The sequence below is a fragment of the Callithrix jacchus genome, chromosome 4 (genome assembly GCF_049354715.1).
Source record: "Callithrix jacchus isolate 240 chromosome 4, calJac240_pri, whole genome shotgun sequence".
Classification (NCBI taxonomy): Eukaryota; Metazoa; Chordata; class Mammalia; order Primates; family Cebidae; genus Callithrix; species Callithrix jacchus.
Window position 1 is genome coordinate 76,751,031 of NC_133505.1, and position 25,906 is coordinate 76,776,936.

Sequence of the window (25,906 nt, forward strand, 5' to 3'; positions counted from 1 at the left end):
ATGATGTAGTCATTACTTGTTAGGATTAATTGTCTTTGGGCATTTGAGCTTCTTTCTCTAATAATGACTAAATTAAAAATAAAAACTTCAGTAATTCACCAAATTAGGTGTTCTGGACTGCCTTTATTTGCTTTTAGGAGGTGCACACATTGGAACATGGAAATGAATTTTATACAGATATCTGTTCTTTCTCTGTGTATGTTCCTTGGTCAATATTATATTTGTGTGATATTTATAAGATAGAGGAAATTGATTAACTATCAAAAAAGAGGTTAAAAAAGGAAATGACACACTTTCTAGAACACTGTGATGGACTGTGAGTTGCAGAACATCAAGCTTGTTTTCACAATGAAAATTTTCATTTCCTGTATTAAAAAATAGACCATAGTACAGTGACTCCTAAGAAAAGCTTAAAAAAAATAGAAATGCCTTTCTAAGTGACTTTTAGTGATCCTGTAAGAAAATACATTACAAAATAAGAAATAAAACTTATCATAATCACACATGCATTTTTTATTTTCATATTTTTTTTTACCAATAAATTGCTCCAATATGCAGGAGTTTAACAGTAATGTTTTTGTGTTTCTCCATGGAGGCTACACAGAGGATAAATAAAGAAACAGGTTGATTATAGAAGTAGGTAACACCAATTTACACAAAAGAGTGTGGTATGTCTCACAGTCTCACTGAGTGATTCTGCTTTCTTTATTCCTTAAGTAAGGAACCTGTTTCGCCCTTGTGTATTCTGGAATACATTGGTTTGCCCAACTGCGTCCCCTTTGTTTGTCATCCCCTTGACTGGCCTAATTGTATGATTGGATTGTCTCTTTGGATGTATTGTGAGGGGCATAAAATTTGCTGTAGTTCAAGCCTTCTGAAAACACAAACACCAACATAACAGCATTAACAGTGTGGCAAGATATTGTGGAAGATGTGGAGAGTCAGAGAAAGGGAAGAAGCATCTAGAGTTTAAGAGTAGGTGAGTTTGGAAGTCTTTAACAAAGGGACAACAAATGAAGGCATAAAACACACATGGAATGACCAGTGCTGGAAAAAGGTGAAAGCTTGGAGACTTCCCTTTCTTCCTCATGAGTCCCAGATAATATTCTGATATAATAGTATTAACCTGTGCCCAGTAGCACCCTCACTTTTGGTACTTGGTGTTCTTTACTGTATCCAGAAATTGTTTGCAAGCACATCACTTTTCTGGAGAAAGTATTCAGGCAAAGGATTCCTCAACTTGACTATTAGCATCAGACTTTTAGCAAACACCATTATTTCTTTGCCTTACGCATTTCCCAACTAGCTTTCATTTTGGAGGAAAACAGAGGTTAGGTTCTGCAAATTGAGGTACATAACTTCTGAGCTTTTGAGCTTTCAGGGGAAATATAGTACAACATCAACTTAACTTTGAGGTGGGAGTGTCAAGCATTGATTAAATTTCAAATTTATTTGTTTATAGAAGAAATATGTAAGTTTATTATAAAATACAAATATACTGTTATGGAATAAAATGTGTCCATACATTTTAAGGTGAAATAGAAAACTTTAAATAAAGTTTAAACTGAGAGATTAAAAGAAAAAAATAGTTAAATGCAGAATCAGAATAATACGCTATAGAGTAAAATAAAGTAGAAGAAAGCAAGAAGACAATAAAGTATAAAAGAATATAAAAATATATCCTTAGCGGAATTAAACTGTTTTTCTATCATTTTCTGTTTCTTGGTTTCACTAATATATTAATTCTATTAAAGATACAGTTCTGTTGTATTTTCATTTTTTCCTTGTAGACAGCTTTTGTTGTCAGATCATATTTTACCAATTTTACTCAGTATCTAATTGTAAGATTTTAGTTTTATCTCTTTTTTCTCTTTTATCAATTTTGTATGTTCACATTATCTTGTTTAATTTTATTTTCTAAATTTTGCTCATACATAGAGATACAAATGATTTTGTATCTAGTCATGTTGCTAAATTCACTTATTTTAATGATTTGTAGATTCTTTTGAATTTTTCTATATATACAAAATTAAGAATAATAAAGACTTTTTTTCTGAATTTTTAGGATTTAAGCATTTTTTTCTAACTTTATTACACTGATCAGGACTTCAAATATAATGTTGAATAAAAATGGCAATAGCAGGCATACTCTAAATGATGTCAATTCTTTGACATTTTTGGAAACTTGTTCTGTGGTTCAAACATTCAGTTTTGGTAAATATACCAAGTGTGCTTCAGAAAAATGCAAGTATCAAGGCAGTATTCTAAATATCTCAAGATAAGTTTGTCACATTTGGTATTCAAGTCATCTGTCTCTTTATCACTTTTGTATTTAACTCTTCTATTAGTTACCAAGAATATGTGTTAAATCTTCCAACTGTAATTTTGGATTTTCCTATTTTTTCTCCTTTTATTTATGATTTTTAAATTTTACTTTATTTTAAATTAACAAATAATAATTGTATATATTTATGGGATAAATTATATATATACATAAAATGTGTATATAGTTATACATCATATGGAATGTGAAGTTTTGATATATTCACATTGTAGAATGATTACATAAACTATTTATTACCTCACTTATGTTTTTTGGTGTGGTGAGAACATTTATAATCTACTCTTTTAGCAGTTTTGAAACATACATTATTATCAACTATATTTATTCTGTACAAAAGATCACTGAAATTTATTCCTTCTGTCTAACTGAAACTTTGTAACCTTTGACCAACATCTCTCTTCTCTTCATCTAACTTTCTCCCCACCCAGGACCTGGTAACCACTATTCTATTCTCTACTTCTATGAATTCAGCTTATTTAGGTTCCAAGTATAAGTGAGATCATGTGATATTTGTCTTTCTGTGCCTGGCTTATGTCACTTAACATAATATTTTCCAGTTTCATCCATGTTGTCCCAAATGGCAGTATTAATAATCCATTATGTATATATGCCAGTTTTTCTTTATTTATTTGTTGATGGACATTTAGGTTGTGTCTCTATTTTGGCTACTGTGAATAATGGTGCAATGAGCATTAATATACTGATTTTTAATTCCTTTAGGTACTGTCATAGTCTTTTTAGCGTTGCTATAACAGAATACTACAGACTGAGTAATTTATAACAAATAGAAATTTATTTCTTCCAATTCTGGAGGCTGGAAAGTCTAAGACCAAGGTGCCAGCATCTGATGAGGGCCTTCTTGCTGCATAATCCCATGGTAAAAGAGCAAAGAGAGAGGAAAAGAGGAAGTGGGAAAGGGAGAAGAGGAGAGAGGAAATGATAAAGGGAGAGGGGAAGAGAGGGAGTAAGAAAGAGGGTAGAGAGAGAGAATGAGAGAGAGAGAGAGAGAAAGAAAGAGAGAGACTCAACTTATTATCCTCCCTCCCAAGGTGACGAACCCACTCCTGAAAAAAACAGCATTAGGCTATCCATCAAGGTTCTATCTTCCAATGTCTTCATATTGGGGATCAAGTTTTCAACAGAAAAACTTTGGGGAACGTATTCATATCATATCATCTGCCTCTGGTCCCCCAAATTCATGTCCTTCTCTTGTGCAAACTACATTCATTCTATTCCAATAGCCACCAAAGTCTTAAGTCATTCTAGCATGAACTCAAAAGGTCAAAGTCTCATCTAAAATCAGACATAAATGAGACTCAAAATGTGATTTATTCTGAGACAAGTTCTCCTCCATCTGTGAGACTGAAATCAAAATGTATCCACTTCTAAAATACAATGGTGGGACAGGCTAGACATTCCCATTTCAAAAGTGATAAGTGAACAGAAAGGAGTAACTGGTTCCAAGTAAGTCCTAAAACCAACGGGACAAACGACATTAAATCTTAAGACTCCAGAATAATCTTTAACTCTTTGTGTTACCTCTGGACGCATTGGAGCAAGGGTTTGGCCCCCAAGGATTTGGATAGCCCTGCCCCCATGGCTTTGCTGCACTTAGTCCATGGAGCAGCTCTTATGGGTTCGAGTTTCATGCCTGCAGCTCTCTCAGACTGGAATTTCAAGCTGGTAGCTTTACAGTTCTGTGGTCTCAGGGGTGGTCCCATCCTCACCACTTCACTAAGCCTAGTGAGTACTCTCTAAAGTGGCTTCAAACTTACAGCTCTTCTGGGAATTGCCCTAGTGGGAACTCTGTGGTGCCACCACTCCTGCAGCAGGATTTTGCCTAAGCCCCCCAGGCTGCCTGATACAGTCTTTAAAATCCAGGTGGCTGCCATGGCCCAGTAGCCCAAAGGGCCTGTAGAATTAGCACTATGTGGATGTTGCCAAGGTTTACTGGTTACACCCTCCAGAGTAGCAGCTCAAGCTACACCTAGGCCCACTTAGGTCATGGCTGGGGTTACTGAGGGGTGCTGTGCCAGAATGTCCGGAGCAGAGAAGAGACATGAGGTGACACAAGGCAACAAATACTGAGGTCTCAAGAGTGCCTCTCTAAAAACCTTGCCCCTAAGGCATTACTCTGGCCTGATATTGGAGGTGCAGCCTCAAACATCTCTGAAATGCTTCCTGGCTTATTTTCCCTTTGCCTTGATGAATAGCAACAGCCTCTCTTTTCTCTACCAATTGTTTTCTTAGTCCATTTTGTGTTACTGTAACAGAATTTCACAGGTTAGGTAATTTGTAATAAATATAAATTTATTTCTCATAGTTCTGGAGGCTAAAAGTCCAAGATCAAGGTGCTAGTGTCTTGAGAGAGACACACACACACAGAGAAATAGCAAACTACACACCCGACAGGGGGCTAATATCCAGAATTTACAAAGGATTCAAACAACTTAAAAAAAAAGCCATTCAAATAGGGAAAGGACATGAAAAAACATTTTTCAAAAGAAGACATATAAATGACCAATGAGCATATGAAGAATGCTCAACATCACTAATAATCAGAGAAATACAAATTAAAATCACAATGAAATATTTTACATCAGTCATATTGGCTATTAGTATAAAGTCAAAAAATAATAGATGTTGGAGAAGATGTGGAAAAAAGAAAGGCTAGTACACTATGAATGGGAATGTAAATCAGTATAATCTCTATGGAAAACAGTATGGAGATTTCTCAAAGAACTAAACATAGAACTAAAATTTGATCTAGCAATCCCACTACTGAGTATCTGTCCCAAAGGGAAATAAATTATTATATCACCAGGACATCTGCATTTAGTTTTTTATCATGGTGCTATTCACCATAGAAAAGATACAGAATCAAACTAAGTGTCCATCAGTGGATGACTAGATAAGAAGAATGTGGTATATATGTGCAATGGGATACAATGCAACCATAAGAAATGAAATTGTTTCTTTTGTAGCACCATGGATGGAACTGGAAGTCATTATCTTAAATGAAACAATTCAGACAGAGAAAGACAAATACTTCATATTCTCACTTATAAGTGGGAGCTAAACAATGTGTACACATGGATGCAGAGTGTGGAATGATAAGATAATGGATACTTTGAAGGTTGCAAGGTGTGGGAGGATGCATGATGAGAAACTACTTAATGGGTATAATGTACATTATTCAAGTGATGGATACCCTAAAAGCCATGACTTCACCACTAACTATACAATATATCCATGTAACAAAATGATACTTGCAGCCTACAAAATTATGCAAATTAAAAAAAAACTTCTTAATGATACAGAGTTTTAAAGTTGTCTTTAATCTCTTTAATGTAATTTTCTTTTCTTCTGAGAAGTTGATTTTTAGCAGTATCATTGTTCATTTGAAGGTAATATGCCATTTTTCTTTGACTGCTTTAAATGCTATTGTTTTCGTTTTTTGACTTTCAGAAGTTCAACTGTGAGGCACCTCTGTGTGATTTTCTTTTTTTTTTTTTTTAATTTATTCTTCTACAGATTTGTAGATTTTTGAATCTGTAGCATAATATCTTTCATCATTATGGAAAATGTTTGGTCATTTTCTTGTTATATATTGCTTCTGACATAATTCTCTATTGCCTGTAATTCTGGGACTACAATTGTACATATACTAGAACTTTTCACTATGTCTCACATTTTTCTCAAGCTGGTTTTTAAACATTTTAAAATATTTTTTACTTCTGTTTAATTTGGACACATTCTATTGCCTGGTCTTGCAGTTTGCTATCCTTTTATTCTGCTGCATCTAATCTATAATTTTGTTTGTATAAATTAGTTGTTGCCCTTTGCATTTGATTACATTTTAATAATTTTTTTGTAGATTGTATTTCACTTTTTAGTAGAGTCCAATGTTGTAGTGAAATTTTCCATCTTTTCATTTATTTTCCTGAGCATTGAATTAGTTATTTTAAAGTCCTTGTCTGAAAACTTCATTATCTTAATCACCTAACATTGATGAAAAATAGATCACCACAAATTTTTACTGAGATTTTTTTTCTTTTGGCTTTGATAATCTTATTTCTTGACATAACTAAAGTACATTATAGAAGATTGAACAACAAAAAATATTAGAGATATTTTGAAGCATTGGCTGCTGTTTTACTCTTCTAGAGATAATTTATCTTGCTACTCTGAAGGGTGAAAGCAGGCAGTTAAAGTACAGGAAGCTGGACTGGAATTAATTCAGTTTTGTGAGATCCACTCTATTTCTAACTTATTTTCACTCCTTTGATGCTGCTCTCTCTGACTTTTTCCTGGAAATCTTAGATGTTTATTAGGCCCCCTCCTCCTTAGATAACTCCATTTTTTTTTCTGTCTTTATGATTTTTCCAAGACCTCTGCTCGTCTTTCCAGACCACTGGACACTGCTTTGTGCCTGACATCTTTTCCTTTAGCTTCTGTGCTGCTTAACAGATAGCACATTCCTTAATGGGAAACATGAGGCAGGGTGTTCGGCTCCCCTGTTTTTCTGCAAGTCCAATCTGCATGGATATCCCTGAACTCCAAGTTTTGCCTCCCCAGCTTCACCAAAATCTTATCTCAGGTTTCTGTTGGCAAGCTCTTTCTGCTTTTCTTTCCTTTTCTCTTTTTTTTTTCCAGTTTAAAAAACAGCAAATGTTTCAAGTGAAAAAATGCTATGGAGTATAATGTTCACTTAAATGAGTTTCCCTTCTCTCTGAAATTCTGTGTCTCAATGTCCTATCTCCTCTGGTCTCTCATTCGTTCCTTAAAACAGATGTTTTTGTGCTTTAGTCTAACTTTTCTAATGGTTCATTGTGGTAATATTGGTCAACATCAGCTATTCCACTGATATTGAAAGCAAAAATTTTTGTTATTGCTGTTGTGTTTTCTGTTCTTACATTTCCATTTGGCTCTTTTTTATATGCTCTATTTTTAGTTTTTTATTTTTGGTGAGAATGTTTTTGTTTTTGTTCATTTCAAGAGGGTTCATAGTTGCTCTTTGAGGCATTTAAAAAATTACAGATGCTTTAAAATCTGGTCAGATCATTCTAATATCTGTGTCATGTTGATGTTGTGTCTGTTGATTGTTTTTTCTCATTAAATTTGACAGTTTTCTGGTTCATGGCATGACAAGTTACTTTTTATTGTATTAGATTTTGTTACTAATTAATACCAGACTGGGATGGCAGTCAGGCCCCTTTCACACACAAAGCCTCCACAGACACCTACCATCCAGGAGGGAGCACCGTGTAGTTGCTACTGGGTTGTGGTGGTAACGTCTACTGACATAGTCTGGTGTCAGCTGATGCAAATGACAGGGTGGGGAAGGGCAGTTTTTTTTTTTTTGGAGTGTTTCTAGTGTTGCCCAAAAGGTTATGCCCTGCATAGTCATTTGGATAAAGCAAATAGGCTTATTTTGTTTTGTTTTGTTGGTTGGTTGGTTTTTGTTAGTTTTGTTTTTTGGGGTTTGCACTTACCCTTCTTTCCATATTGTGGTGAAATTTTCCAATGTCCAGCCTAGGATAGTTCAGAGGCAGAAAACAGCTTACCAGGCGATTCCTTGAGTATAACATCTCTAAGAAGGATGCCTTCTTTTCTTCACATTTCAGAATCTTCTTATGTTTATTTTATGTATTTTGTCCTGGGTTTCTAGGTGTTGTTGGTGAGAGGTATAGGGTGAAATGTGTCTACTATCTTTAGATAGGATGAACTGGATATCTTCATTATAATTTTTAACATTTATTTTCCATTTAAACATTATTTTATAAACTTTTAGCTCTCTAGCATCAAGTAGAATGAAATACTTTTTCTTTTAATTGTATTTTGGGTTCTGTGGTACATGTGCAGATCATGCAGGATTGTTGCATAGGTACATACATGGCAATGTGGTTTGCTGCCTCCATCTCCCTGTCACCTGTATCTAGCATTTCTCCCCATGTTATCCCTCCCCAACCTCCTCACCCCCCACTGTCCCTCCCCTATCCCCCACCAACAGACCCCAGTGTGTGATACTCCCCTCCTTGTGTCCATGTGTTCTTATTGTTCAACACCTGCCTGTGAGTGAGAACATGTGATGTTTGATTTTCTGTTCTTGTGTCAGTTTTCTGAGAATGATGGTTTCCAAATTTATCCATGTCCCTACAAAGGACATGAACTCATCATTTTTTTATGGCTGCATAGTATTCCATGGTGTATATGTACCACATTTTCCTTGTTCAGTCATCATCAGTGGGCATTTGAGTTGGTTCCAGGTCTTTGATGTTGTAAACAGTGCCACATGAACATACATGTCCATGTGTCTTTATAATAGAATGATGTATAATCTTTTGGGTATATACCCAGTAAAGAGATTGCTCTGTCAATTGGTATTTCTATTTCTAGATCCTTGAGAAATCACCACACTGTCTTCCACAATGGTAGAACTAATTTACACTCCTACCAACAGTGTAAAAGTCGTCCTTTTCTCCACATTCTCTCCAGCATCTGTTGTCTCTGTATGATTTTTTAAATGATCGCCATTCTAACTGGTGTGAGATGGTATCTCAGTGTGGTTTTGATTTACATTTCTCTAATGACCAGTGATGATGAGCATTTTTTCATATGTTTATTGGCCTCATATATGTCTTCTTTTGAAAAGTGTCTGTTCATATCCTTTGCCCACTTTCAAATGGGTTTGTTTGTTTTTTCTTGTAAATCTGTTTTAGTTCTTTGTACATTCTGGATATTAGCCCTTTGTCAGATGGGTAGATTGCAAAAAATTTTTCCCATTCTGTTGGTTGTTGGTTCACTCTAATGATTGTTTCTTTTGCTGTACATAAGCTCTGGAATTTAATTAGATCCCATTTGTCTATTTTGGCTTTTGTTGCCAATGCTTTTGGTATTTTAGTCATGAAGTCCTTGCCTATGCCTGTGTCCTGAATGGTTTCGCCTAGGTTTTCTTCTAGGATTTTTATGTTGTTAGGTCTTATGTTTAAATCTTTAATCAAACTAGAGTTAATTTTAGTGAAAGATGTCAGGAAGGGGTCTAGTTTCTGCTTTCTGCACATGGCTAGCCACTTATCCCAACAGCATTTATTAAACAGGGAATCCTTTCCTCATTGCTTGTTTTTGTCAGGTTTGTCAAAGATCACATGGTTGCAGATGTGTGGCATTGTCTCCAAGGCCTCTGTTCTGTTTCATTGGTCTATATCTCTGTTTTGCTACCACTACCATGCTGTTTTGATTACTGTAGCCTTGCAGTATAGTTTGAAGTCCGGTAGCATGATGCTTCCAGCTTTGTTCTTTTTTCTTAGTATTGACTTGGCTATGTGGGCTCTCTTTTGGTTTCATATGAAGTTTAAGGTGTCTTTTTCCAGTTTTGTGAAGAATGTCAATGATAGCTTGATGGGAATAGCGTTGAATCTATAAGTTACTGTTCATCCCGGGATACAAGGCTGGTTTAACATATGCAAGACTATAAACATAATCGACCACATAAACAGAACCAAAGAAAAAACCATATGATTATCTTAATAGGTCCAGAGAAGGCCATTGACAAAATTCTACAGCCCTTTATGCTAAAAACTCTCAATAAACTAAGTATCAATGGAACATATCTCAAAGTAATCAAAGCTATTTATGACAAACCCATAGTCAATACACTGAATGGGCAAAAACTGAAAGTATTCCCTTTGAAATCTGACACTAGACAAGGATGCCCTCTCTCACCACTCCTATTCAATATATAATATTGGAAGTTCTAGCCAGAGCAATCAGGCAAGAAAAAGAAATAAAGGATATTCAATTAGGAAAAGAGGAAATCAAATTGTCTATTTGCAGATGACATGATTGTATATTTAGAAGACCCCATCATCTCAGCAGAATATCTTAAACTGATAAGCAACTTCAGCAAAGATTCAGGATACAAAATCAATGTGCAGAAATCACAAAAATTCCTATACACCAATAACAGACTAACAGAGAGCCAAATCAGTTGTGAACTCTCATTCACAATTGTTACAAAGAGAATAAAATACCTAGGAATACAACTAACAAAGGATGTAAAGGACCTCTTCAAGGAGAACTACAAACCACTGCTCAAGAAAATAAGAGATGGCAAAAACAGATGAAAAACATTCCATGTTCATGGTTGGGAAGAATCAATATCATGAAAATGGCCATACTGCCCAAAGTAGAATGAAATTCTTACAGCAATCTTGCTCCTCAGTGGAAAAGAGCAGTCAGGACAGAGAGTTGTACAAATCACTTAGATTCTGGCCACTCCACTCATATGCAGGGGATAGAATCCTAGAGACCTGCATTCTTTTTTTTTCTTTTGTAAAATGAGGCTGACTATCCTTATTTTTCTCAATATAAAATATTTTTTACTAGAGTAAATTTAAAAATTCCTATAAAAGTTTTTAAATTGTTCTAGAAACTCAAATCCAAGCATAAAAAATACATTTTATCTTGATACATTTCATTACATTATTTTTAAATTACTTAATATTTTTAAAATTTTAATTTCTAATCTCTCAAAACCTCCTAATTAGCAATTAAACATGCATATGTATTTTATTAAAATTAAACAATAACAGTGTATTTCTAGACTTTGTTTTCTTCTTCAGCTACCACCTAGCTCCTATTTCACTTGCTAGCCAGTTTATCAAAATATTTGAGTCTCTACTTCATCTTGTGACACTTCACAAGCTGTTGCTGTCTGGGTGCTGTTCAGATCCCTGAATCCTAGCTCCACGGGTCACTGATTACGTTCCTTCTCCTAAATGTGGTGGATACTTTCTAACTTTCTAGATTGTACCTGGCTTGACCTCTGCATTTGATTACTGTTTGACATTTCCTACTCCTTTCAATTTTTTACTTTAAGTAAAAACAAAACAAAACACAAACTTTATTTTTTCCAAGATGACTTTTAATTTTTTAAATCAGAAATACAAATGCATGTAAAACATTCACATGATACTTAAATCTCCTTTCCCTAACAACTCCCAGTGTACTTCTCCAGAGGATGGCACCATTAGGTTTCTGCTTATAATTTCATTAAATAAAAACTTTATATTTGACATGATACCATTTTGGTACACTTAAAAATGTTCTTCTAACTCATGGTAATTTTTTTATTGCCCTTTGGCCATCCCTCTTCAGATGATAAGAGCCCATGTCTTCAGAGAATGAAAGAATTTTAAAAATCTTTCCTCAGTTTTCTGAGTTTCAAAATGGCTATTTTTTAAAAAAAATTTTATTTTTTTTTGCTTTAGGTGCATACTGTATCTGGCATTTCTCCCCATGTTATCCCTACCCTCCGTCCCCACCCCCCACTGTCTCTCCCCTACCTCCCCCAACTGTCCCCAGTGTGTGATGCCCCTCTCCCTAAGTCCACATGTTCTTATTGTTCAACACCCACCTATGAGTGAGAACACTTGGTGTTTGGCTTTCTGTTCTTGTATCAGTTTGCCGAGAATGATGTTTTCCAGATTCATCCAAGTCCCTACAAAGGACACAAACTCATCATTTTTTATGGCTGCATAGTATTCCATGGTGTATATATACCAGATTTTCTTTGTCTGTTCTATCATTGATGGGCATTTGGGTTGGTTCCAGGTCTTTGCTATTGTAAACAGGGCTGCAATGAGCATACGTGTGCATGTGTCTTTGTAGTAGAATGATGTATAGTTCTTCGGGTATATACCCAGTAATGGGATTGCTGGGTCAAATGGAATTTTTGTTTCTAGATGCTTGAGAAATTGCCACACTATATTCCACAATGGTTGAACTAATTTATACTTTCACCAACAGTGTAAAAGTGTTCCTGTTTCTCCACATCCTCTCCAGCATGTGTTGTCTCCAGATTTTTTAATGATCGCCATTCTAACTGGTGTGAGATGGTATCTGAATGTAGTTTTGATTTGCATTTCTCTAATGACCAGTGATGATGAGCATTTTTTCATATGTTTGTTGGTCTCATGTATGTCTTCTTTTGAAAAGTGTCTGTTCATATCCTTTGCCCACTTTTGAATGGGCTTTTTTTTTCTTGTAAATCTGTTTTAGTACTTTGTAGATTCTGGGTATTAGCCGTTTGTCAGATGGGTAGATTGCACATTTTTTCCTGTTCTGTTGGTTGCTGGTTTGCTCTAATGATAGTTTCTTAAAATAGCTATTGAAGCTCATGTTCAAATAATAGTTTTGAGAAAAAAGGTTTTAAGTTATTAATTTAGGCTATTTGAGTTATGTACTCAGTGTTTTTTATCTCATAAAAATGATGCTCTCATTTGTACAGTTGTGCAATCCAGAAACCTGGAAGTCATTGAAGCGCCTCACTCATTCTCATCCTCTCATTCTGTTAATTAGAGAGTGCTACCAGTTGTATTTCCTAAATATCACTAGATTATTCTAGTTTCCTTTCATCTTTGCTACCATCACCCTAAACTATTCAAATCTACTCTCTGGATTTCACTCTATTGTAGACATTCTTCTTGTAAATCTCTACCCAAAACTTAAGTATCTGGCTCACCTCAAAACTGTTTCCATATTTGCAGCTAGAATGATGCTTTCAGAGTGCAAATGTTATTGTATTTTAAAACTTTTTAAACTCTTCAGAAATTGTTTATTGATTTAAGAATGGAATTTAAAAAATCTCAATCATGGCTTACAAAGCCCTGCATGTTATGCCCCGAATTTAACTCTCCCGCCTCATTTTTTATTCTCTATTCCCTTACCTCAGCTCTCATCGTACTTGTTTCTCACTTCTTCCTGATTTGGTCTAAACCTATCCACACACACTGAGTATACCTCCTGAACTTTCCTTAAAGTGCATTCTTAAATCATTTATCTTTTCTGATTTTTATTACATATTCTGATTTTTCTGGTATATTTTTAAACTTTCCAAATTGTTTTATTATTTTGGTACTTTCTAGAACTGATTTTCTTCTTTCTAAAAAACCTCAGTCTCCTTAGAGACTGTCAGAAATTATCAGTGCCAATTATATTGCAAGCCATCCTGACAGGGTTTTGGGAAAGGTTTTCAATGAGCAATAATTGCACTTCAGATAGACCTCAGTGGCTATGATACTATTACTGTGCAAAGCTACAGCTGATTTTCTATAATTTTCAAATACAAAATTATAAAATTTTTTAGTAACATTACCTACTTCACAATATATATTCTGTCTGATTTCTTCCTTCTTATTTAATTATATTGCTTAATATTTGCAGAACAATATTCAGTATAATGGAAGGAGCAGGCATCTCTCCTGATTTATTAATGTGTATCTAAACATCATACACACACATACACACATGCACACACACACACACACACACAAACACACACAGGGAGACACATAGAGAGAGAGAGAGAGAGAGAGAGAGAGAGAGAGGAGTTAACATGGCAAATTTGAGACTGCCATCTTTAGAAAGCTCTGCTTGCAAGGTTGGCCCTTGGGTGACATCTGGATCATGGTAGGATTCCCTGTTAAGAATAACTTACTGTGCCTAAACTATGAAAACAATATGGTTTATGCTGAACATCTTTCCATTTGAGGTTTTAGAAAATGCAAGGCAGACATGGTCTGTGTGACCAGCTCCCAGTAAAAAGCTGGGGCACTGAGCTTTTAGTGAACATCCCTGGTAAACATTTCACTTGTGTTGTTATAACTCATTGCTGGAGGAATTAAGCTCATCCTGTGTGACTCCACTGGGAGGGTAACCTGGATTTCATCCCGTGCACTTTTTTCCTTTGCTAGTCTCATTTTATATCCTTTTACCATAATAAATCATAGCTGTGAGCATATACAACTATATGCCGAGTCCTATATGCCGAGTCCTGTGAGTTCTCCTAGTAAACACTCAAAACTAGAGTGGTCTTGGAGACTCCAAGCACACACAGTGCTTGCATATATACACATATATACAGTCACATGCATATATACATATGTATTATTAAGTTAAAGGAGCACTTGCCATTAAAATATTCATTAGATTCTATCAGTGATTTTTTCTCATCAGTTGATATTATTGTGCATTTTTCTCCTTTAACTTATTAATATATATTTTATAAATCGATACCATCAAGTTAGTCTTGTTTCCTGATGCTCTCTCTTCTTGACTTCTGTGACACTGCTGTGCACTAGATTTTATCCCTCCCTCTTTGAAGGCTATTTCCATCTCCTTCCTGCATGAGTTTCTCTTTTTTTCTTTTTCTGTCCTTTAGGTATGTTTGTGCCTTGCCCTCAGCTCTTTTTTTCTCATTTTTTAATTATAAAGATTATAATTAAAAATTATAATTTAATTCTCAGACAGTCTTATGCATAGTTATTATTTGAAGTGTGGCCCGTATGCATATGACATATCAAACTCTGTCTCCAGCAGCTCTGACCCCTTCCTGCATTTCAGATGCATAGATTGAATTTCCTCCTGGGCATCACCCCTAGATGTCTCATTCACACTACAAACTCAATGTATTTAAAATTGAACTCATTATCTTTCCCTCACTTACTTCTTTGTTTTCAATCTCAGTTAATTACACTAAGCTATAAAACTGGGCTTTATCCTTGACTCCTTTCCCTCACTCATCCCACACAAATTATCATTCTCCAAGTTCAGTTGATTCTAAACATCTTTCAAGTTCTTGGAGTTTGCTCCCTCTTCACTTGTACTAGCCCTTGTATGGGCTCCTTCAACTTTGCTGCTATTATTAACAAAGCCTCCCACTGGGCTCTCTGACTCCAGGCTGCCCATGAGCCAGTACATTATCTACATTGCATTTATGGATTTTTATAACTTGCAAATTTGATTACCTCTGTCTCCTGCCCAAACTTTTTATAGTTCTCCATTGCCACTTAGAAGACTAACAGTTTTTACTCTGGCTTACAGAATTCTTCATATTCCCTACCATATTAAATTAAAACGCCTTAAAAACACGCAACTTCAAATAGCCACACCAAACTATTTTCTGGAGAAAAATTACCTGGACATGCTTTTCTGATGTTTCTCCAGGTTTGAGTTGGGATTTCTTTCAGGATGCTCTCCAATCATGCACACATATGTATTGTAGCCCAGGAACATGGATTTCAGTTGCCTTTATTCTCTAAGCTATAAGAGCTTGAGAGCAAGGACCATGCATGCCACTGTTGCCACCTTATGTTGAGTGTTCAATGTGTATGTGTTGAGTGAGTGAGTGAATGGTGATACCATAAATGTCGTTTTGATTCCTGCTTTATTTAACATCACCATCAATGTGACTAGCTCCCCACAGGCCTTTCAGAGAGAAACTACTCTTTACTTAACCCAAGCTGAAAGGCAATGGTAAACAGCCATCTCGGGAAACCTGTGGGCATGTGTGTTAGCCTTCCTATTGGCAGAAAGAGGATTAATGGGATGGCTTTTGGAGAGAGAGAGATGTAGAGTGAACAAATTAGCAGCTTCCAAAAGTCTCCCAATTCCTGATTGCTTTTTTATTCCTTGCTAGTTTTACTTCATGTGTATCCTTATGGAAAAATTCCCACTTACTTGAGGTAACTTGAGTGGAACTAATTTAAAAAAGAGAAAATTAAAACAGTAAGTTTTTCTCATGCCATTTAAAGTTCTATGAAATCCCTTTAATAGCTGAATAGATTCAAATGAGTTAATGACTAACACTTTATTGCTATTTATTCAAAATTTTTCTTTATTATAAATATATACATTTTTGTACTTAAAAATCCTTATGCACAATTAAAACTATTTCTTTAGTGTATAGTCTTAAAATGGTGTTCTAGATGAAATATGACATTTTTGAAAAGGCTATTGGTAAATTTGGTCAAATTCTATAAATTCCTTTCTGGAAATTTTCTCCTAATTAATCTTCCACTAAAATGGGTTTACTATTTAAGTTTTTTTCTGCAATTAAAAGAGATAAATCCTTTGGGAATATAGATAGTTATGGGCTGCAAAGTCAAGCTGGCTACTCAAACTCAGTGACAGTTTTTTTAACCTCTCAACCCACCTTCTGCTTCTTTCCCATCTCACAAACACAGTGTGAGACAAAGGTCAGGCAAGATAAGGGTTTAGGCACAACTTAACAAAAGGTCAGGCAAAACAAGGGTATTATGACTTATGAAAGCTATAGGCACAGGATAGCTAGCTGACTTCTGCTATGGTAATAACAATATTGGTGTTACTATTTCCATTCCTACTTGCTTTTGGCACAAATGACAGCCAGTTCTGCAAATGCTAAAGCTGTTTTCCACTGCCAACATGTTTTACTAATGATCACTGCAAAAATGCCAGCTGCAGCTATGGAGGGAAGTATTTTTCTGATTTTCCTGAGTTTAGGAACAGAGAGAAGAAACAGTACTAAATGAATGTGAATTGGAAGCCAGTTAGGTAGAAGTCCTTCCTTCTCTGGTTCCATATCTTCTGCCCAAAGCTGTCACACTGAATTGCTGGGGATAAAATTCCCCATTTGCCCTCTACCCAGGTTTTTCTGCTTAGACTGAGGATTGCATCCTCATTACAATCAGAAATGGGTGGATCTGATCATTATATTCATATGAAAATAGGAGAAAAGTGCCAATTCTCCTTCTCCTACACTACTCAGCTCACTAACATCTTTTGAAATTTCTGAAAGGTTTGCAAGGGGAATTGGTGCTTCAAATAGTCTTCATTTAGTTTCCTCTGATCTCTGGAAGTGGCACTGATCAGGACCACACTGAGGAAGCACAAATGCTGCTTGGAAATAATAGTCAAAACCAGACTCAACCAGTGACAAGGAAACTACCTCTCCGAGAAGAGTTCTGGGAATGGGAGTGGGCAGGTTAATTACACTCCACAATTCCCAAGGCCACTTGGCCATGGCATTCACATTTATTTCAGCGGTGGCCCTGTCAGGTTGATTACATAGTTAAAACCAAAACTGTTTTGCATAGGTTTTCTGGAGCAGCTCAGCTGCTTAGCTACTAGCAAGCACTAATGACCTGGAATCATAGTGACAGGAGAGTCTCAGGCCCCAGTCCTCTCCTGTGAGCTCCTACCAATGTCTGTTTTTCTTCAAAAGAGCTACTAGAAAATAGGAAATTTGTCTTAATTTTGTCTTTTCTATGCATTTTGTCTTTAATAATAAAATGTGTATAGTGCTAGAGGGTTTACTCTGTGCTAGAAACCCTGTGTACATGTTCTTCAGTTCTTACAATCCTACTAGATATTTTGGTTTCCATTTTGAAGGTGAGAAAACCAAGGTTCAGAGAGTTTAGGGAATTTCCCAAGGCTACACAGCTAAAGCAGCTAAAGCCAAGATTTGATTCCAGTCTGCCTGATGACATGACTTGCACTTGTCTTCCCAGAAGACACTTCCCACAGTCTTCATTAGTAGCTTCGGTGAGAGCAGTGGGTATATCTTGTCCAGTATTAGTGACCAACATGATAGAAAGAAGCACAGTTAACAGTGGTTTAGGCTAAGAGTGGCAGCTAAATACATTGGTGTAGGGAAAAAGTTATGGTATTTACATTTAGCTAGAGATTTTAGCATAAAGGAAGTTAACTATACATAAAGCTGACTATTAAAACTTCACAGTAAAAATCTAAACTGTTCCACTTTCCTATTGGCCCAGAGGCTTTAACTTCTCTCTTGTTCTTCTAGTCCACACTAGCAAGGATGGAGCGTGCGCCTCAGGCTGTGTAACTCAGATCTTGTCACTCCTTCACTTACAAGCCTTCAGTGATTTCCTGTTGCCTTAAAGATTAATTCCAAACTCCATAAAAGAACAAATTAAGTTCTTAACTTTTACTACTCCTCCATTTTCTTCTCCAACCCCTCTTATTCTACCCATACTGAATTATCTGAAGTTCCTTGAGCAAACTCTCTGTCTCTGAGTCACTGTATATGCCATTGTTTCTGGCAGTTGTGTTTTCACTCACTAAATTCACTCCTCATCCCACTTCTCTCCTCCAAAACTCAGTCATGTTAGAGTGAAATACTCTCAGAAGCACTCCCTGACTACTTATTCTCAGGATCTAGATCGAACCCCTTGTGTTTCAGCAACACAATAAGGATACGTGTGGGAATTATCTTTAAAAATGTATGATATCTTAAGATGGCAAATTTGTTTTTCTAATATTTGTGTGAAATGTATGTATATATTTATATAATACATATTTGTATGACAGAGTGCAATCTTATAGGATGTTAGATGAATAAAATTTGGATAGCAGACAGAAGGGAGAAGGAATTCCTGACAGAGAAAAAAAGAAAAGGAATAGTGGAAGGAATTAAATAATGTTTCTAACCATAGGGAGACCAGTGAAGATATCAAAAGTTGACTAAAAAGTGATTTTTAAATATATCATAAAGAGGGTAAAAAAGAAGGGAGAAAATAAGATCAAAGATTTCTAGCTTTGGTTATTAGTGCCCATTATAGAATGACAGGTGTTGACTCTAAAGTAAAGATGGTGATTTTTGTATTTAGAAACATGAAATAACCAGCTGGGCACAGTGGCTCATGCCTGTAATCCAAGAACTTTGGGAGGCCAAGGTGGGCAAATCACAAGGTCAAGAGACCATCATGGCCAACATGGTAAAATCCTGTCTCTACTAAAAAACACAAAAATTAGCTGTATATGGTGATGTGCACTTGGGGTCCCAGCTACTCCAGAGGCTGAGGCAGAAGAATCTCTTGAACCCTGGTGGTCAAGGTTGTAGTGAGCCAAGATTGCGCCACTGCACTCTAGCCAGTGACAGAGCAAGACTCTGTCTCAAAAAAAAAAAACATAAAAAAAACCAAAAAAAACATGGAATACCATTAAATTTTATAATTTAATGAGAAGAATTTCAGTACATGTGAATTAGATCTCAATAAAGGTTTCATTTAAAAAAATGAGCTTAGTCATGTAGTGCTTTTAAAAACTTTAAAATATTTACCTGAAATTATATATTAATATGAAGGCTAGCTCTACCTGAGTATACCTAACTTGAACTCCTTTTAGTATAGTCCCTTTTCCACATCTAATCTCTCCACATTAGAAAAAAAGTTGTGGGCTTTTGAAAACCTTAAATTATACAAGGAAACATTAAACAATACAAAAATATGTTTATATTTATGAAACAATTACTACTGATCTTTCTAATATTTTATAGTAACATGAAAGCATTATGAATTTGAAATACCTCTTCTTTAATATCTTCAGATTTTCAAATTAACAGGAAACTAGTCATAAAAATCCTGAACAATATATATATATGTATTTTATCTATTTTTAAAATCATTAGGAATCTGGTAAGTCAATATGCACTTTCATTATTTCAAATTTTCATTTAAGAACTTTAAATGTCCCTCTTTGGCAAGAATAGAGTATTGTAAGTTTACCAATATATGAACAATGAACAGATGTTATAAAAATAGTACATCTTTCCCAAATTAATAGATAAATAATTCTTGCATCATGAAAAAGTCTTGTTCTGAAGTGATTCTGTTTGTCATGATCATAATCACATTGATAGTTTATAACCACCCAAAAAGTCTATTGTGTTGTTCTTGATATGTTGATTACAGAAGACCTGTAGGTTTTTACTTTTGCTGTTGTTAATTTGTTTCATTATCTATGCTATGACAATAAGGAGGAGCTATGAGACTGCAGTAATTGGGTTTAGTCTGTAGTTTGCTTTGTTGCCATAGACTTTATCTTTGAGATGTCAGGAGAGACCATTCTTTGTTGGCTGATCTTTACTGCCTCTATCTTTATTGGCTTAGTCAGTAACTAGTCTGGTATTTTGTTTATTCATCTTAGTGTTGAAGTCCTCCTTGGACTGAAGACCTGTTCTAAACTGAAGCCAATTTGGTAGGGAATCCACACACTTTGTTTAACTCTTACAAAGCTGTTCTGAGAGGGTGGATCTTTTTGAGACATGCTTTCTTGTTCCATCACTTCCAATGGCAGATTCTACCTTCCAGTGGATTAGTTTACCTGTTAAGATACTGACTTCTGATACAACAATGATGAACCTCATAAACATTATCCTATGGTTTATTAACTAGGGATCCCAGAAAAACAGAAAAAAATAGAATATATACAGACAGATAGTTGAGAGAGAGTTTATTAGGTGAAGTGGGTCACATAATTTTGGAGGCCAAGAAGTCCCATGACATGCCATTTGCAAGCTGAAGAACGAAAGAGATGGTAGGGTGGCTGGGTCCACATTTCAAGCCATAAGAACCAGATGAGCTCATGGTGTAATTCTGAGCTTGAGACCAAAAGCCTGAAAAAGTGCTGGTGGGGAAGAGGAGTGGATGGTGCAAGTCCCAGAGTCCAAAGGCCAGAGAACCTGAAGTTCTGATATTCATATGATATAGTTTGGCTGTGTCCCCACTCAAATCTCATCTTGAATTGTAACTTCCACAATTCCCACATGTCATGGGAGGAACCCAGTGAGAGGTAATTGAATCATGAAGGTGGGTAAATATTTCCCTGGCTGTTCTTGTGATAGTGAGTAAGTCTCACGAGATCTGATGGTTTTATAAATGGGAGTTTCCCTGCATAAGCTTCCTCTCTTTGCCTGCTGCCATCCATGCAAGATGTGACTTGCTCTTCTTGCCTTCTACCATGATTGTGAGCCCTCCCCAGCCATGTGGAACTGTAAATCTGTTACAACTCTTTCTTTTGTAAATTGCTCTGTCTTGGGTATATCTTCATCAGCGGTGTGAAAATGGACTAATACACACATGGTCAGCAGAGGATGCATGACTCAACACTCAGCCTGTTCAGTGAGGATGAGTCATTTTACTCAATCCATTTGTTTATTCTTCTGGAAACACTCTCACAGACATATCCAGAAATGATGTTTACCAGCCATCTGGGTAACCCTTAATTCACTCAAGATGACACCTAAAACTAACCATCACATAATTAAAAAAAATCTAGTCACACAGACCAAATATGTGATTTTGACACTTAATAGTCACATCTACAGACACAGAAAGTAGATTGGTTCTTGCTTAGATCTGTGACAATGGGACATAGGAAAGGTTGATGGCCGACAGATCAGGGGTTTCTTTGTGAAGTGACAAAAATGTTTTAAAATTGTGATAATAGTTGTATATATCTGTGAATATACTAAAAAACATAAAATTGCATGTTTTAAGTGGGTGAATTGTGTGGTATGTGAGTTGTATCTCAATAAAGATATTTACAATTAAACCAAATGAGAACAAGGAAACATGAAAAAAAAAGATTGATCTCTGTAGGAACCAAGCCTGAATTTGCCACATTACTGCATGGGATTTGTAGTTACCCCTTGAACCCCTGTTTTCCCTTCTCCATACTCTTAAACTCAAAAACACACACCTTGAGCTAGCTGCCTGCATTGGTTTCCTTATGTTGCTTGGTTCCAGTTTCCTTTCTTTCCTTCAGGTTCACCATTCCTAGGGCCCCCGTACCTTCAGTGGTTGAGTCCTCTGTATTTCTTTGCAATGTCTGCACTCTTCCCAGTGCCCCTGTGAGTTAGCTAAGATGTAACACAATGTCTGGTCAAGTTTAAGGCTATAGTAACTATTTTACTTCATGATATAAGTAATATTTTAGTTGGGTCTTGATGGGCTTACTCTGCCCATAGATAGGAGAAGGGTCTATACTCCAGGCAGCAAAAGTCAAGATAAGGAAAGGCCTGTTGTATTTTTTTTTTAAAGCAACAATCTTGTTAAAGCAAAGTGTAGATGAGAAGGATACTAGAAAAGGCAGCACAGCCGCAATTGTGAGAGGCCTGGTATCTTATACTGAGAAGACTGGGGAGGTGGTTAACCTTAGACAGTGGAGAATTCCAAGTATCTGGTAACTGAGTCAAATACAGGAGAAATGTTTGCCCATATATTATCACAGTGCCTCTTCATGGCATCAAATTCTATTCTGTATTTGCAGTATATGGTCACACGAAACTAATCTTTCCTTGAAATGATCATTTTATGTTTTAAAACCATTATTAATTTAATTTTTATTCAACTCTAATTGTTATCATGAGTCACATTATCATCATTATTATGTAAGTTTTTATGTTAAATATATTAACTAGGCTTTTGAATTTCTAGCTAACTTTTATCCCATAATCTTAGATTGCATGCTAGTTATTTTGTAACCATGACTGAGCAACCTCAGTGTTTCAAAAGTTTTGGCATACAGGTTGAATAAATTGGAGATAAGTAGCTTCTTTAAAAATTAAAAAATAATGACAATCTATAACATAAAATTGCTAAGTAAAACCAATATAAAATTCTTGGGGATCATATTGATCAGATTGTCAGATTTATTAATTTGCATATCATAGCCACATCGACAAGTTGTCTTTTATTCATGGGCTCCCTGTCACGTTTTATCTGACACCATTTTAATAAGATTCTGATAGGATCCAGAGAATCAGTTTTGTTCACTGCCACTCTATTTTCATTCGGCCTATTTAGGTAGTTATTCATTCAGCTATGCTAATTATTATTGTTCTATTTATAAGCAGTGTCTAGAACATTCTCATGTAGAAATGATTGCTATCTCTCCTTAAGTCCCAGATGTTTCTTTTTTCACTCATTATACCTTTCACATCCTACTTTGTATCTAGTTATTGTGGACCTTATCTCTTCTACTACTGACATGCTGCTTGAGGTCCAGAACCATCTTGTTTTTCCATTCTCCACTGTGCCTTTCAGAGGACCAGCAAAGAGTTGGCACTGAAGTGTCTTTAAACATGAATGACAAAACAGTATCATTTTATTTTTCCCATGGTCCACTTTTAAGCTCCCATCAGCCAAGCATTGAGAGTCCTTTAGAAATTGTTACTCTCCTACATATTTTAATATGAATTATTAAATATTATTTGGGAAAAATACACTATCTTAACAGGATGAGGAGTGGACACATATATATTCTCTGTATAAACATATCATATATATGTATATATTTATGTATAGTATGTATATATTATATATATTTGAATTTATATATATCCTTAAGAATATATATTTATTTAAATATTACTAGGGAGTACTATATAGATATGTTTTATACAATTTAGTTACTAATTCTCAAAAGTGTGTAAAAGAAAATTTTCAGAGAAAGACTGGAAATTCTTATATTTCCAGAAAACAATTTGGGTTTATCTGTTGTGGTAAGAAGAAAGTGTATGTCTGTTCTACTTTAAATTTATATTGATAACAGATGAATTCCTTTAAGTTAAGCTCATGGCTCGAATTTATTTATGTGCTCTTTCCCTAATCAAAATTATATGTACATTTTGGTTAACAATTTATGAACTATTTATTTTAACTTATTCAGTGATTGGTTAATCCAACTATTTAAGCTTTTAAAACTCTTGGTTTCTATATAAAACTATGGCTCATTATCTTGGGATATATCCATGTGTTGTAATTGTTCTTAGTGCCTAATTGTCAAGTGACACAAAGAAGAATTTGATGGCAAGCTTTGGAATTCTTTTTCTGTAAGTTGTTATGTAGCACATTCCAAAATAGAATATCTGATATGTCCATTATTGGTAATGAATTTAGGTTACAAAATATTATTGCTGCATTTATATGTTAGCCAACAGAAGGAAGGAAATTCTGTATCTGTCCAATCTTCATCAAGATTTAATAGGTAATTTGGTTGGCCCTAAGGGTTTCTTGGCTGGTGAACAACCTTGACTGATGGAAAAAGATTCCTTTGAAATACTGGCCGGGTGCGGTGTCTCACGCCTGTAATCCCAGTACTTTGGGAGGCTGAGGTGGGTAGATCATGAGGTCAAGAGATCGAGACCATCCTGGTCAACATGGTGAAACCCCGTCTCTACTAAAAATACAAAAATTAGCTGGGCATGGTGGCACGTGCCTGTAATCCCAGCTACTCAGGAGGCTGAGGAAGGACAATTGCCTGAACCCAGGAGGTGGTGAGCCGAGATTGCGCCATTGTACTCCAGCCTGGGTAACAGGAGTGAAACTCTGTCTCAAAAAAAAAAAAAAAAAGAAAAGAAAAGAAAAGAAATACTGTAGATTTTTTTCATAAATTAAATTAGTCAAGGACAATGAAGAGTTGAGGATAGAGGATACATCAGTGAAGAGATGGACCATTGCAAAGGAGGGAGAATCTTGCAGCATAATGACTTTGGGAAATAAGAAACTGTAAACCTATGTATTCGAGGCTTTGAGGGCTAAAATAAAAATGGAAAGGAAAGGATAGAGCTCTATGAATGATTAATCCAAAAACATAAAACTTAGCCAGAAGTGTTAAAGTTCAAAGTCATTATTGAAAGTAAGACTGTATAATTTTTTGACTTAAAATCTATGGCAAAATATCATAGAACTTGGAAAAGATGGTATCATTTTGGTGCTGCTAAGATATTAGACTAGAGACAAAAATGTTCAGAATTTAATTTTTTTTTTGTAGAAAATGGTTTACTTAGAGAGAGAGAGAGAGAGAGAAACAGGAGAAGGAGAGAGAAAGAAACAGCTAACTCTCACACTGCGTGAGAGAAAGAAAAGATGGAATCCAGAAGAGGAAAGACAGCTTCCACACTGAGTGGAAGGGAATAGAGAGAGATGGAGTTTAGGAGGGGAAGACAGGCTTCCACAAAGGGACTGTTTGTGGAAGGGGCCCCAAACATGGAGCCCCCAGAATTTAATGAGTATGTTTCTGTCATTGTAACTTTACAGATTATTGTGGTTTGATATTTTTATGCAAAAAGTAGGGAAATCAGAGAAATTAGAACTTAGTATAATCCCAATAAAATGTTTAAAAATAATTTCTAAAATGGCTTCTCAATGTGAATGAAAGTAAAATTTAGTTTAACGGTGGGTGAAAAACCCCACATGATCTGGCTTTTGCTTCTTTACCAGGTTTTCTACCTCGATCTCCCACACCCATCCCATACTTCAGCTACACTGGCCATCTCTGCTATTCGGAGGACATGCCAAGCACACTCCCACCTCAGGGCCTGTCTCTGCTTTCCTCTTTTTCTGGAACACTTTCCTCCATAATTTTGGAATGGCCAGCTCCTTTACTGCCTTCATATCTCTGCTCAAATGTCACTTTATTGATGCATCTTTCCTGACATCACTATATAAAATAATACTCACCTTGTCCATTTTGATCCCCTTTACCTTGTTTAAATTTTTCGTGGCATTTAATGCCCCCTGACACATTGTTTGCTCATGTATATATCTATCTCCTACGTGTAATGTAACCTTCATGAGGGCATGAACTTTGATTCATCACTGTGTCTCCAGTACATGAAACAGCACTTGGCATATAGTAGATTCTCAAGAAGTATTTGCCAAATAAATGAATGATAGGTAGTAATATATACGACCTATTGTTTTAGCTCTCCCTTAAAATAACATTCATAAAGGAAGAAATGCTCCTGGTTAGTTATGAGAACTTATCAAAGGCAGGAGTAGAGCCATATTTGTCTACTGATCTTTAGCATCCCACACTTCTGGAAAAGAAACAGAATGAACCAGCACAGGCAGACAGTTTAAAATGAATGATCAGTGAATAGATGGAAGAAACAATGACACAGATAATCTCAAAGAGATTATCTAGAATCTT

At 35.6% G+C, this 25,906-nt stretch overlaps 1 long non-coding RNA gene and 1 other non-coding gene across 6 annotated transcripts in view; one reads left to right on the forward strand and one right to left on the reverse strand.

Moving 5' to 3' along the window:
• The window catches only part of LOC103792494 (uncharacterized), a 235,358-nt gene that overhangs the window by 77,416 nt on the left and 132,036 nt on the right, over positions 1-25,906 (forward strand). The window lies entirely within an intron of this gene.
• Positions 13,304-13,444, reverse strand: LOC118153218 (U4 spliceosomal RNA). Its single transcript, XR_004742478.1, has one exon. It is a non-coding gene; the product is annotated as a U4 spliceosomal RNA (small nuclear RNA).